This window comes from Mastigoproctus giganteus, chromosome 9, assembly GCF_048544385.1.
Source record: "Mastigoproctus giganteus isolate SK-2022 chromosome 9, ASM4854438v1, whole genome shotgun sequence".
In the NCBI taxonomy this organism is placed as follows: domain Eukaryota; kingdom Metazoa; phylum Arthropoda; class Arachnida; order Uropygi; family Thelyphonidae; genus Mastigoproctus; species Mastigoproctus giganteus.
The window spans coordinates 145,477,033-145,491,723 of NC_143583.1; the positions used below are offsets into that span (position 1 = coordinate 145,477,033).

A 14,691-nucleotide genomic window follows, 5' to 3' on the forward strand; every position below is an offset into this window, starting at 1 on the left:
CATCTTTGGGATGAGCTGGAAAGGGCTGTTTGCTGCAGGCCTATACCTCCATCAAATCTCAAGAAACTGCATGACACACTCATGTCTGCATGGTACTCCATTCGTGCACAACATTTTCAGCATCTTGTTCAATCCATACCTAGACAAATTTAGGCTGTTTTGAAGACTAAAGGAGGCTCAACACGCTACTAGGTAGGTGTACCTAATAAAATGGCAGCACAGTGTACATATATATATTAAATGTAATATAAAATCAAAGTTTCTGTTGATGGATTTATATATTCTTATACACTTATATATATATATTTATAAGAAAGCAGCAGTTTAAAATATTATTAATAATGGTTTATGGACCTGGGACACTGCTATATGCAGAAAGTACCCAACAACCATAATGGGTGTGTGTGTGTGTGTGTGTGTGTGTGTTTTGGAAGCTGCATGTATACAAAGTTTAGTTAACCCTTTCATTAATAAGTCTAATAAAAGTGTGTGGGCTTGGAGTAGTTCCCCATTTTTTTTTTTTTCTTTTTGTTAGTTGTTGCCACATCAGCTTCTGTGGCCATAATGCACCTCCCAAAGTTTTTGCATTTTACTCTGATCCAAGCCTGAGGTGGGATTCAAACCCACGACCTTTGGGTTGCCAGGCAGGCACTTTACCCACCTGGCTAGCCCAGTCAGCAAGTTCCCCATTACAATGACTCTGTGAGGTAAGTTTTTTCCTGAATTTTGAAAATTTACAAAAATGAAAACTTTTAACAATAATTTGCTATCATTTTGACTTCACTGCCTAATGTTACAATGAAATTACTGTCAGAAATCTCACTGGAATTTTAAAAATATAATAAAATAAATAATAATAAAAACAATAAATAAATACATAACTCTTTGTTACTTCCTTTTTTTTATATATATTAACATCCTCTAAACAACTTAACTTCATTCAAATGATTCAATTTCTGGATGTGAATTCCAAAGAAGTTTGACTTTTGTAAGTCCATATTGGGTAAAAACAACTGACAAATGTGATCTCCTCCTTCAATTTTCAAAGCTATTTTCAAGCTGCCATCTATCATAAACTGTCTACAAGTATTTGAAAAGAGATGGCAGCATTTACTGAAGATTAAGGCAATTCATATATGAATAAACATATTATTTGAAACACACTGAAATGACCCTGTAAACATATAAATGTGTACACAGTGGAGAAAGTCCACATATGAAAGAAAAAAAATAATAATAAAAAAAAAAAATATATATATATATACACACACACACACACACACACACACATACAACAGAGAGCTTACACGTGAAAATACTTATTAAAGGGTTATTCTTGATGTGAAGAATACTTCAAAACCATGACATGAATTCAGTTAACTCACAGCGAAGTAAACAATATGAGGAACAACAAAAAAACAAAAGCAGAAGACATGGACTTCCCTCTTTTGGCACATTTTGCAGACTACTGCAAGCAAAATTCAACCAAGGCTAAACAGTTCTCTTCCCCACCACAACATCAAGTTCATGTGGGCATTAAGTATCATCTAATTTGGATTAACAATTTATTGCTATCAATACAATAGCATGAAATGGTCTCTCTCCTCTCCTTCCTCCCTTTATATGTAAAATGATTAAAAGCTCACAGAAAATTAAAGGATAGAAATCAGACTGACAATGAAATGTTTCAGAAAGTAAATATGCTGCTTTTTTTTGTATAGGTTGCTTGGATTGAGTTGAATTGTGTCATAAGGGAAACCACTAGAAATTTATCAGCTACCTAATACTGCAAAAATAATTAAAAATATGATTACCTGTTATCTATTATCTATCATCTACCAAGGAGTTTCCTAAAAAATGTATTTCTGGGTAGGATTTTTAAGTACTGTATTTTCCAGAACATAAGTCACTCTTTTAAATGAAGCTTTAAATGTTGCCTAAAACTCCCTTGATGCTTATGATCTGAAGGTATACTAGGTGCACAGGAATGTTTTTATCTTTAATCATGGCTAGAGAAATTAATTATGGCAGCTTTCTAAAAAAGCTAGGGAAAAAAAAATCACTGACATTTTAAAAAAGCTAGAAAAAAAAATCTTCTTAAAAGAGATGATGTGATTCAGATCACATGCAATTAAGGCAACAAGGATAGTTGCAAAATTAAACAGAGTTAGCTGTAATTCCAAAATGTCTTAGCCAACTGAAGTCACTGGACATCTTAATTAATAAACCATTTATGTGTGGAAAGTGGACCAAATAGGTGGAAGAACCAAATCATGATTTAACAACAGGATGAATATATAAACTAACAATTTTACAAGTGTGTGAATGGGAAAAAATTTGTGGGAGTTAGCCAAACATGAGACAGTTATCTTTCAAGAATTTGAAAGTTCGGAACCATAATATTAGTAATGAAGAGTGTGACAGTAGTGATATTTTTGACATTCTACACTGACATTTTGTTTAGTAAGCACTTGTGAAAGTGTGCTCCAAATATATACAATAAAGTGTTTTCACAAAGATCCTTGCCTTCTAAAAACAAGGGTATCTTATCATCTGGAAAATGAAGTAATTTTAAATTGGTTTATATGATCTTAAAACTAGTTTACTAAAGTTTATGGCAACAAAGACTTGGTAATGATGTAATATAAATAAATAAATAAATTTTCTGTTTATACTCCAGGACAACCAAACAGTCAGAGGAGTTAACAGATAGACAGAATACAAGAAACAGCACCGTATTCAGCAGTCACGGGCTTGAACCCCTGTCACTCAAGGCACGTGTACTTATGCACCCACCGCCTGACCACTAGGCTACGGCGGTATCTGGTAGTAAAAAAAAAAAAAGTAAAGTGCAGCCATTATCAACCCACTGCAGGGTGGAAGCCTCCCCAACAATTCATGCTGAGGGAAATCTGGTAGTAATATACTGCAACCTTTAGAGCTGACCAAGTCCTACCAACTTTCTGATGAAGTACCAAAAAATGCTGAAAACATTTCAAAGTGGTGGGATGACAGCTTCCAATTCTTGGGGAGTAATTCAATCACTACTTTCTAAAATTTAAGGTGTGTGCTCTATGGGATACCCATATGATTTGATTCTACTGCTTTCAAAATTGTACCTATCATGAAAAATATATAACACAACTTTACACCATGCCTGCTATTTGTTATTGAGTATTCCGTTTATTAACAGTAAATACATGTAAGGCACACACATACATCAATTCCCTCTCATCTAAATAAATTATGATATTACATTTCTCAATGCCATATGGAATCCTACCATTGTATTCATCAAAATAAGGTTAGACTATTTGATGATGTAATGGTCCTTATTATTTTTTTCTTCACTTTATAACCATTTCGGCCTTATGATAAAATTTCACATGTGATCCAAAAATGTCACCCTATAATTTCGTTTAATTGAGGTATTATTATCTAGGTTGATATGCTGGTACCTAACTATTTACTGTCAAAAAACTGAATATTTATTCACGAAAAAAAAGATGTAGTGTCAAGTACAGGATTGCTAAAATTAAAGTATCCCTATGTAGATGGCTCTGGAGCGAGTTCTAAGGCTCGTACTGAAGAGAAATTTGGACAACTGGTACAATAAAGAATGCGCGCACCATTTATTGGAAAAAAAAAATAGTTACAAAATTTGTCACTATATGATGCTGTGGCAATACAAATCACTTGAACAGCGCTAAAACTGTTCAAAGTGTCCTACATTTTGGTCAACAACAGTTTCCATTCGAAGAACAGCAATTTCTACAGCAGAACGTAACTTGTCAACTGGAATAGCCAACACATGACGTCTAACGCTGACATCCTTCCCGATACAACTGGTTCTTCAAAAAACGCACAACCAGAAGTTGCATCGGGTGAGGTCTGGTGATCGGGGTGGCCAAGATGTCTGGAAACAACAGCTGATGACCCATTTGTCTGTAGTGTTGCCTTAGCAATCTTTGGACACAACGGTGGATGTGGGGTGGCGCACCATCTCGCATGAATATGGTATCCTGAAGGCACCCATGTTGTTGCAGCTCTGGTATTGCAAAATTTGCCAACATTTCATAATATCGCTGTCCAGTGACAGAACAGGTGCAGGGTCCAGTCGGTGTTACCTGTTCAAAAATATATGGCCCAATCATGAATGTGGCCATAAATCCACACCACACCGTCACTTTTGGAGAATGCAACGGATAACTTGGATAACTTGGATAACTCGAGGGTTTTTTGTTGCCCAAATGTAACAGTTGTGCATATTCACTTGTCCGTTTAAGCAGAAGTGGGCTTCATCACTCCAAAGGATGTTCCATGGCCAAGTGATATCCACTGTCATTTGCGCCAGAAACTGAAGTGCGTATGTGAAACGAATAGAATCTGCATCACCATGCTTTAGCTGCTGTAGCATGTGCATCTTGTAAGGATAGTACCGCAACACCTGACGCATTACTAGCCTTACAGTGGAATACGGCATGTCCACTTCACGAGAAACAGTTGGCACACTTGCGCTGCCACATGGAGGTTGACTTGATAAATCCACAATAGCCATAGCCACATCTTCAACACGAGAGGAGTCCACTCGTTTTTGACCTCTACCTGGTTGAACGCCAAGCTGTCCTGTTGCTTCAAATTTCGCAATCATTTTGTGGACAGCATAAACAGTCACAGGTCCACACATTCTGATGCCGGAATTCTCTGATAGCTGCAGCTGCATTGTTGCTGTTCTGATAGTACAGCTTCACTAATAGTGCCTTTTCCTGCAATGTTGTTGGCATTGCTGCTGTAGTTCAGGCAAACATCTATTATATGATTTGCTTTTATACAGTACAGTAAAGCTGAGTAGTGGCACTGTGGCAATAACTTACGATTATGCAAATAATGTAAGTTATTTGCATAACCATAACTAGGATAATTATTTTTTTTCCAATAAATGGCGAGCGCATTCTTTATTGTACCTGTTGTCCAAATTTCTCTTTAGTACGAGCCTTAGAACTTGCTCCAGAGTCCTCTACATAGGGATACTTTAATTTTAACAACCCTGTATATTATACATATTTTTATTAACTTCTTCATTTAATGTCCTTTTCACAATACATTACAATTCTGATGTTAACCAGACAGTAAGTACTCTTTACAGCAGTGACGGGTAAAGTTTATGCATGGGATGGCATTTTATACTTTTACAATCAACAGCAGGTGAACATACATATCTTAAAGGTCAAAAAGTTTATTTTATTTATATAAAACTGATACACTTATTTGTTTGCTATAAATTCTATTTCACATTGATATATCAAAATTAAACACATTTTTCTTATTTTATTAATAAAAACAATATCTAGAAAAACAAAAAAAGTTATCTAAATGATCAATCAGTCATATCTTGTATTTCTTTTTATTTTCATTGAAGAAAATGTTTTTCAGAAATATTATTACCCAAAATAATATTTTATTTTCATAGCAGACTTTTTTTCAGATTTGGATAAATATTCTTTTCTAGCAGCTACCAAAGGGGGAGAATTTATAACACTTTTCATTTCTACTGTTTTCCTTCTTGCAGCTTCTGGTTCTAAGCTACTTCATTTTTGTGTAATGCCAGAAAGAAGTATGAAACTACATATTATAAGCTTTTTAACTCAGCAGTAAGCCATGAAAGGAAAGGAGGGTGCACTGAATGTGATGCATCCAGGCCAAACAACTTAAATGGTTATAACATGGCTTAACAAAAGAAATGAAATGAAATCTGGACCCCCAGATACCCCTACACAGTCCTGTCCAGCAGTAGTAGTAGTAGTACCATCCCATTTTGTAACATGAGTGGTGTCACACAGCCTGACAGGCCCAAAATTTTAACTTTAATATTTGAAAATAAGCCTGATAGGCCCCACATTTTAACTTTAATATTTGAAAATAAAAAGTATTTAGTGTTTTATGAATGTATATATAATTCTGCCTGTATATATAACAAATATAAACACAAAATGGCAACATTAAATTATTCGTAACCTTTTCATTCCAAGATTCTTGCAACACTCACTATATGAAACTTCTGCAATTCAAATCAAAAATATGGCAGTACATTTTTTCATATGACCATCTTTTATTGTGATAATTTTTATTTCTCTTACAAATCACATATTACTACCTGAATGCATATTGTCTAAGAAATATCAATTGAAAACTGATGCTTGCTAAATCCATTAGAGAAACAAAAATTACCATGGAATACATACAGTATGCTGGCTGATATCATATGTAGCATACAACCAGTACAACATCAAGCTCTCCTTCTCCCTGCTGGCAAAATTATAAAATCTGATGATTTCTTCCCCCCCCCCCATTAAAGCAAAATTTTACAACCAAAATGTACACTACACATCAAAATAACATTTTGGCCTTTTTTTTTTTTTTTTTTTTTTGTAATGTAGGGTACTATTGTGACACCTTCCTGCAATGAAAATATGCTGGGGTTAGCCGAGTTACTCTTCCTGGCCGCAAACTGAACTGGAATTTCTCTTATTTTTCCTGACAATACCTACATAGTGATAATCTTTGAGAAGCTTTTGGATAGTGGAAAGCATACCTTTGTGATGAAAAGCAGTGTATCACTACACAAACTGTACATGGCTGGACTGAGTAATGTAAATGATATCTTGTAGTCTCACAGGGCCCCTTATTTACACAGTGAACAATATAAACAGAAAAAAAAAAAAAAAAAAACTGCATGTACAAGACTAAATGCACAATTATAAAGGTATAAACAACAATCACTAATTCCAAATCAATGACTTGCTAGCAATAAAATTTTTCTGTAGGGTTTGTTAGGCTATGCAATTCCACATAAGGGTTAATGTCTTAATTTTTATATAGATGTGAAGTTTTTTTTGTTTTTTTTTTAAGCTATACAAGCTTGGTTCCTTACATAATTTTGACAATACAGTACTAATTTCTGAAAATGTACTACTTAAATTGTACAAGTACAGATATTTAGCTTTGTAACTGATCACATAAAACTTGTCTTACCATGTCATATTAAAATATTAATTCAGTTGTTTTTTATTATTCACTCTATTTTTTTTTCTAAAAATGGAAATGAAATATTCATGCTTTAGCTTTCACAAACTGAATTATATGTATAATGAATTAGGGATTTTATTAATATTAATTAATACTTTGTAACGTTTTGCATTTAATTAAACAGAAAATAACAAACAGAATTGCTTACTTTTGAACTCAGATTCATGTTCATTTCATTTCATTTCATGAAATAAAAGTACAATATACGAAAAGAACAAAAATTATGTTCACACATGTAATTAAAACATAAAAACATGTACAGTCACGGAAAACCTTTGGCAGGTCCACATGAACCTGGGAGTGATGGTTTGCTTTAGTGAATCAGCTGGTTCTCCATAAAAAAAAAAATGTACAAATGACCGTTACCTGCTAACATGTAAGAGAAATGAGTAGAGTATTAGATTATCAGATTATCATGAATGGTAACTGACTTCAGATCTTTATCCTTTTCAGTAACAAGCTTGACACTTTGAGCTTTACTCTATAATTTTTGCTTTCAGATGTTGAGTTTTTTCACATACAGACACTAAAATTGTATACATCTATAAAAAAACACCTGGAAATATACATACTCTACTGAAAGTATGCAGCCACCGATTCCAATGCAGTGAACAATATAAATGAGATGTGCACAAGGTATTAACAGATTTAAAAGTATGTGGGCAGAAGACAGTGTTCTCCCCAGAAAATTTTGCCAGCAGGGTAGCATTATGAAGTAGCCGGGTGGGGAAGGGTACTACTTCACAATATTATAAAATTTTCTGTTATTTATAAATGTGACTTAAGTGATCCAGAGCAAAAATTAATCTCGATCGCATAGTATGTTCAAATTAATATTGATTGAGATCAGTGAGCAGTACCATATAGTGCCACGAGAATCGCTTAAATTTTAGTCGGGCGGTCAGTTAAATTCACCGGGCAGTGCACCCATTCAACAGGTCCTGGGAAGAACACTGGAAGAGATATCAAAAACAACAATTCATATACTGAGTTTCACAGGAAGACATATGAGCAATTTGCCATTTTTGTGCCCCAGCCACGTTTCAATCTTGTAATGTCAACTGTTGGTATTAGTAGAGGCATACGATGCAAGAAAGCAAGCTTATACAGCATCAGCCGAAAAAAAAAAAAAAAAAAACACTTCCCATTTCACCCCTCCATTCATTCCAAATGTTTGCAAAAAGACAAAAGAATGAAAGCAATATAGGTGTACTCAAAGTCAGCTAGACCAAAACAAAAGACAGAAATTGTTGATCCCATAAGAAAATGGTGAAAGCAATCACAAACATCCTTGACAAATGTTATACTGGAGTTGGCCATAAGTGCATCCATGGTCTGTAGAGGGCTGCAAGCATGAATTTTTATGCAAAGTTGATGCTCACATTAAAGCAATGAATTCCAGCTTTTTGCAGTGATGCCAGAACCACAGTTCTTGGACAACAGAACAATGCACACAGATCTTGTAGAGCAGCAAGTTGTGTTGCAGTGTTCAGAGAATGCCACCTGCTACAGTGTACTATTTCACTATGAAGTCTGGAGAATGCAGAGTCATGGCATGGGATGTGGTTCAGACTTACAACTATTGATTGTAGTGCAAAAAGCCATCAATGTCAGGTTGTACACTGATTACATTGGACAGTTCCATGGTGCTCATGCTCTCTCTCTCTCTCTCTGGAAGTTCTATGGAAATGAGCCCTCTGCTCATTATAAAGTTCATTTCATATAATGGGCAGTGTAAGGTTCAACAACTCACCAGATCAGGTCACAGCCAACAGACTCCATTCTACAACTGAACTGGAAACTACACTTGAAGGAGGAAGGGCCATAAATTATTTCTGCCTGCTACAAAGAACTGGTTAAAAGTGTTCCATAATCTATCAATGCTGTCATTAGAAGTAGAGGTGAGGCTGCATCTTATTATGTGCATAAAACTCGCGATTTTCTAGATGTCATGATTGCTGAATACTTCTGAAAAGATGGTGTTACAAATATTAATAAATGTAGCCAAATAACTGAAATGATTTATATAAAAGTATATGCAAGTATGGTTTAGAGATGTAGTTTTAGGGCCGTAGCTTTCATACCTTATGAATATGAATTCAAATATGTGAAGGCTTAAAAAGTTTGTTCCAGAGAGAGAGAGAAGTGATGGGATTCAGCGGGTTTGCACCGGTTCGGCAGAACCGATACCTAATTTTTTGTTGAGTTCGGCGAACCGGTTGTTAAAATGGCACTTGTGATCAGGGTTCTCTCTAAGGTGGGCGCCTGTTATTCTATGCCATTTATTAATTCAGCAAGAAATTTTCGTTTAGTATCGATAAAATGAAGAAAATGTATGTTCTGACTGATGTTTATCAATGGTATAAGCATAATGCTTTGTTTATAAAAGTTCATGATATGACCACACGTGGACAGAACCAGTAAAAATATTCAAATATATTGGCACATATCCGCTCCTGCTCTATAATATATTAAAATAAAACATTTTTAAATTTTTTTGCAGTAGCCCTTAAAAGGATGAAAAGGCAACAGAGTTTGACAGATTTTTTTCAATAAGAAACCAAAATCAGAATTTGTTGTATTAGAATTGGCCTTGGATTCAGTTACATCACCAACAATTTTCGTTGAACTAGTTGAATTGGAAAAACAATATGCAGAGACAATATGTTTTTCAGTTATGGAAAGTTTAAATAATGTTGGGCTTACTAAGAACTACCTAGAAAAAAAATTAATAGGATTTTGCTCCGATGGTGCCAGCGTTATGCTTGGGAGAAAATCTGGAGTGAGCACTAGGATTGCAAAAGAGTTTCCAAACATAATAATATGGCACTGTTTAAATCATCGCCTCCATCTTGTTTTAGACGATTCGATAAAGGAAACAAAGCAAGTAAACCATTTTAAAATATTTATTGATAAGATATATACTATTTTTCATCAATCCAATAAGAACCAAACTGAACTTTCCAAAATATCCAAACAACTTGGAATTGAAATTATAAAGATTGGTAGAGTTTTGGGACCAAGATGGGCTGCCTGTAGTTTAAGGTCAACCCTAGCTGTGTGGCACGCTTATCCAGCGCTACATCACTATTTTTATTAAAATAAAAAGTACTTAGGTATGGCTGCCCGTCTTGAAAATATATATTTTATAACTGATTTGGCATTGATGATTGATATTTTAAACGAAATTTCTCTTCTTTCAAATGCACTGCAAGCAAGAAATATAGACATAATAAAGGCTGAAAAACTCGTGATAAGATCTATTAAAGCATTTCAAATGCTTGGAAAGGAAAAGGTTCCATATGAAAAAAAAGTTGATGAATTAATTACTTCAGAAACCTTCAAAAATATAAAATTATAAAATTTGTAGAAAATCATCGATTTGTCTCGGGCTTCCTCGAGAAAGACTTTCAGAAAACATTGTAACAAATTTGAAAAAAAAAAAAAGACTAATGGATTGTGAACATTTAAAAGCAAGTTGTAGCCAATTTCAAGAAAGGAATAAATTACAATTTCAATTTTTTGGAGCCAGATTACTGGAATATTGAAGAAGTACTAGTTCCATGGAAAGCAGCTGAAGAACAATTGCTCATATTTAATGACATTTTTAATTACCAAATTGATATTAATGATTATCGAGATTTCTTGGAAAACATTTTAAAAATTTCCCAGAATTATGTAATTCCTGAAAGTGTTCAAAGAGCTAAAAATATTGTCAGAACAATTGCTGTAAGTTCAGCAGAAGAGGAAAGGGGTTTTTCAAAGATGAACATAATATGTTCAGAGAAGAGAAGTTGCCTAACTGTTTCTAATATATCAAACACAATGACTATTAGTCTAATCGGCCTACCTCTAAAGGAATGGGATCCTACTCCTACAGTGGTTAAGGATAGATCACTCAGCCGATGAGGCTCGGATAAAAGCGAAGAAAATTGCAAGCGAGGGCGCCAATCAAGAAGCAATATGGAAATATCTTAAATAACAGTTTGTTTTTTTTGTCAGGTATTATTTAATATTTTTTCATTAATATTTTAAAACTCTTTCTTATAGAGGTCCACAAAACATAATCTAGTTTTGTGGACCTCTTTTATTTAAGTATTAACTGCATGAAATAATAAACTACCTTTCGGTATATAGTTTTTTTATACTTAGAACAGTCATTAGGGCAGCGAACCGGTTGTTAAATTATTTGAATCCCACCACTGCTTATAAGACATAAAGGATCAATAATCCTTCATTTATTTAACCCAAAGATTAAATTACATAGCAGTATATTTCAGTTATCTGCTACTTCACAGTTAAACAATTATAGCTACTGAAATCCTGAATATTGTTAGACAAGAAATTCCTCAGGTAATTCATACTGCTCTAATATGACTAAATAAATCCCTACCCACAGAAGCAAAATTATTAACATGTTATTAAAGATTTAAAAAATAAATGGCCTTCTGCAAATGGCACTGAAAATACAGAATTTATTTTTAGATCTAATTATTTCTGTTTAAAGTTGAATTTTATAGCTTTTTTTGATAACAAGGCAATCAATCAATCTCAGTTGCTAAAGTATGTTAACTGCAATGGAAAGAAACAATGCAAGAGATATAATTAACATCTACACAATTTAAAAAATAGAAATACAATAAAAGCCTATAACAGTTGAGAATGTGAAAAAACACTCACATAGTTGTTTATAGCCAATTAACGATTAAAAGATATAAAAAAAACTAAATAAAGCATAAAAATTGGGAACATCTACTGGTATATTAATGTGTAGTGGAAGAGTAATATGATTACTCTTCCACTACACATTAATAGTTGTTGTTATTTTGGTTTTTAGGAGCATTAGCAACTAAGGCCATATTGCTCCGGGAATATGCGGTAGTCATTCCCTGACCTTTCCGCATCCTCCATATTTGGTGGTGACGGGCTCGAACCCCGGTCTAATCAAGAAGCATGTGCTACGCACTGCTGCTCCTTCCCACCTGGCTACGGAGGCGGCCACATTAATAGTAACTTCTGATGTGGTATTTTACATCTGAATGTTACACAGGGCATTGCTACACCAACAATGATTGCTGTCAGTTCAACTCAAGGAAAGTGGATGAACTCAAGTAATAAACAATATCAAGGTGGTTCTATTGGCAAAGATGATCAGGAACAAGTTACCATTCTGCCTTACACAGAATTAACACATGTACCAAAGGACGTAATTAAATTTTACGATGCCCAAGTTGCAGCAATTGGCACAAAAACATATCTTGAATTCTTGTACTGAATGAAACAAACTACCCATGCTTCAAGCAGTATGCAAGCAGCAACAGTGAAACAAAGAGTTGTGTGCATATTTATTTTATGTATCCATTTATTTTTACATTTAAACACAAGTTCTGACTGCAAGAACATAAACAAAAAAAAAACAACCATAAAAAATGCACCATCTCTATAATTTAAAGCAGTAGTTAAAGTGAAAACTTTCCCATATTTTGCTCATTATTATTATAGATTAATTCTGAAACTGACATAATATGTAATGCTTGTCATAATGGACTTACTAATCAGAAGTCATACTCAAAATAAGACTTTTACTTTAAAGAAAAGAAATTCAGAAATGAAACTTTATTAATAATTTATTACATCTAAAAAAGCTAGTTGATCCTTCAGGGGCGTCTCCATAACCAGGTGGGAAGGAGCAGCAGTGTGTAGCACACGCTTCTTAATTAGACCGGGGTTCGAGCCCGTCACCACCAAATACAGAGGATGCGGAAAGGTCAGGGAATGACCACCGCATATCCCGGAGCAATATGGCCTTAGTTGCTAATGCTCCTAATAACAAACAAACAACGTTGATCCTTCATGACATAATTAGTTAAATGATGATTTATTACCTGTTATTTTTCATGTAATTATTTTGATAAAAAAATCTGTTTTGGTATTGTTTGCAACTGCTAATTTTTTTTTAGCTTGTGGATAAACCAGACGGGTCCAATCTGTGGCCATGTATGCAGCTCTAAGTGTTATGATCCTCCCTGAACTAGCTTAACACAGCTTTTTACAAAATACAGTTTTACACAGACTTTTGAACATAATATCTATTCTTAGAAAAATTTGATTTTCCTGTTTTGCTTCCTTATGATACTTTATTTACTTCTCTCAATATTTAACAATAAAACCATGTAAAAACTTGGTTTTTACATGGTTTTATTGTTTAAGTGTAAAAAATTAAACCATAAATGTATTTATCAACAAAAATTAAATCCTGTTTTGAAAAATGCATAATTACTAATTAGTGGTAAGGAACTACTATTACGGCCTGTGACCCAGCAGTTGCGAGATTCCACGTAGCCCACCAGCTCCGAATTTTATTTTTTGGGCCCCCCCAATAAAAAAAGCATGGTTGTCCCTTGGCTAAGCTGATTAATTTTACAAAAAACTATTATGCATCTTGCTTTTGTCTTTAAATGAAAAATATTCTGAAGGTTTGATTACTCGTCTTACAGAAGGAAAACCATTTTCTGGGGAATGAAGAGGATTTGAGCCACTTGATTATTCTAGCATACCAATCAATAGCTAGCTGCCACAGAGGCATAAAATGCAGTACTGATAATTTTTGTTAACTTATTTTGGAAACTTATGGATGTAAATTTTTATAAGTCTTAGGTTTATAAGACTTTTTATGAAAGTAGCAAAATTTATGTTTTGCAATATAATAATATATTATTATATTAATATAACCCCAGGGGCTCACATCTGGTGAGTATGGGCTTGGCACACCCAGGGTCCTGAGCTGGATATCATCATTCTTCTCTTTTTCTCTTTCTTGGTGATTCCCTTTTGACTCTCTCTCTCTCAAGGTAACTCGGAAATTTTTTTTTGGCTGGTGCAGCATAAGCTTCAGGCTTCCCTGCACCACATAGCTAGTAATAATAATAATAAAATAATAATTATAACAACATATTAATGTGCTTGTTAATCCTTCTGCATTCACACAACATTTGCAACATAAATGCTGTGTATGTGAGAGGGAGAGACAGTAAAGTTGCTCCCATCACGGCCATGTATGAGCACATCTCTCTCTCTCTGTTTTTTTTTTTGGAAGGAAGTAAACTATAGTCATACTGCTACAAGAATGAACTCAAGGTTACCCAGATGAAGTCTATTTTAGAAGTAAAGGAATGATCATGAAACTTTGATATTTTGATTAATTTTAAACAAAAGTAATCATATAAATGTATAATAAAATAATGTACAGAATTGATTCTGATATCATTTCAATCATGGTCTATAATATAAATATATGTGATGTCTATGATGGTAACCTTGAGTTCATTCTTGCGGTGTTAGAACTATATGCAGTTGAAAAAGCCGTATGAAATGACACAAGTTTAGAAATCTAGTAATGCAGCATATAAAAACATTTCTGACTTTTTAAAACATTTGTTGTGAAAAAAATAAATCAGTTTAAAAGTAGCAATTTTTTGCCCTTCTTAACACAACAAAAGTACAACAGCCTAGAGACCTAAGGAATAGTATTTAACATTCTACAGAATTACAATAAAATCAAAATGGCACTAATTTAATTAAAAACAAACTGTTCTTTCTTGGAAG

At 33.9% G+C, this 14,691-nt stretch overlaps 1 protein-coding gene across 2 annotated transcripts in view; it reads right to left on the minus strand.

Moving 5' to 3' along the window:
- LOC150080795 (mesoderm induction early response protein 1) overlaps positions 1-13,883 on the minus strand; it is a 174,913-nt gene extending 161,030 nt beyond the window's left edge. For both annotated transcript variants that reach the window (XM_090381063.1, XM_090381062.1), the window contains exon 1: positions 13,832-13,883. The gene's annotated coding sequence lies outside the window, so the exon portion shown is untranslated. The remainder of the gene's footprint in view (positions 1-13,831) is intronic.
- Between the last annotated feature and the right edge of the window lie 808 nt (positions 13,884-14,691).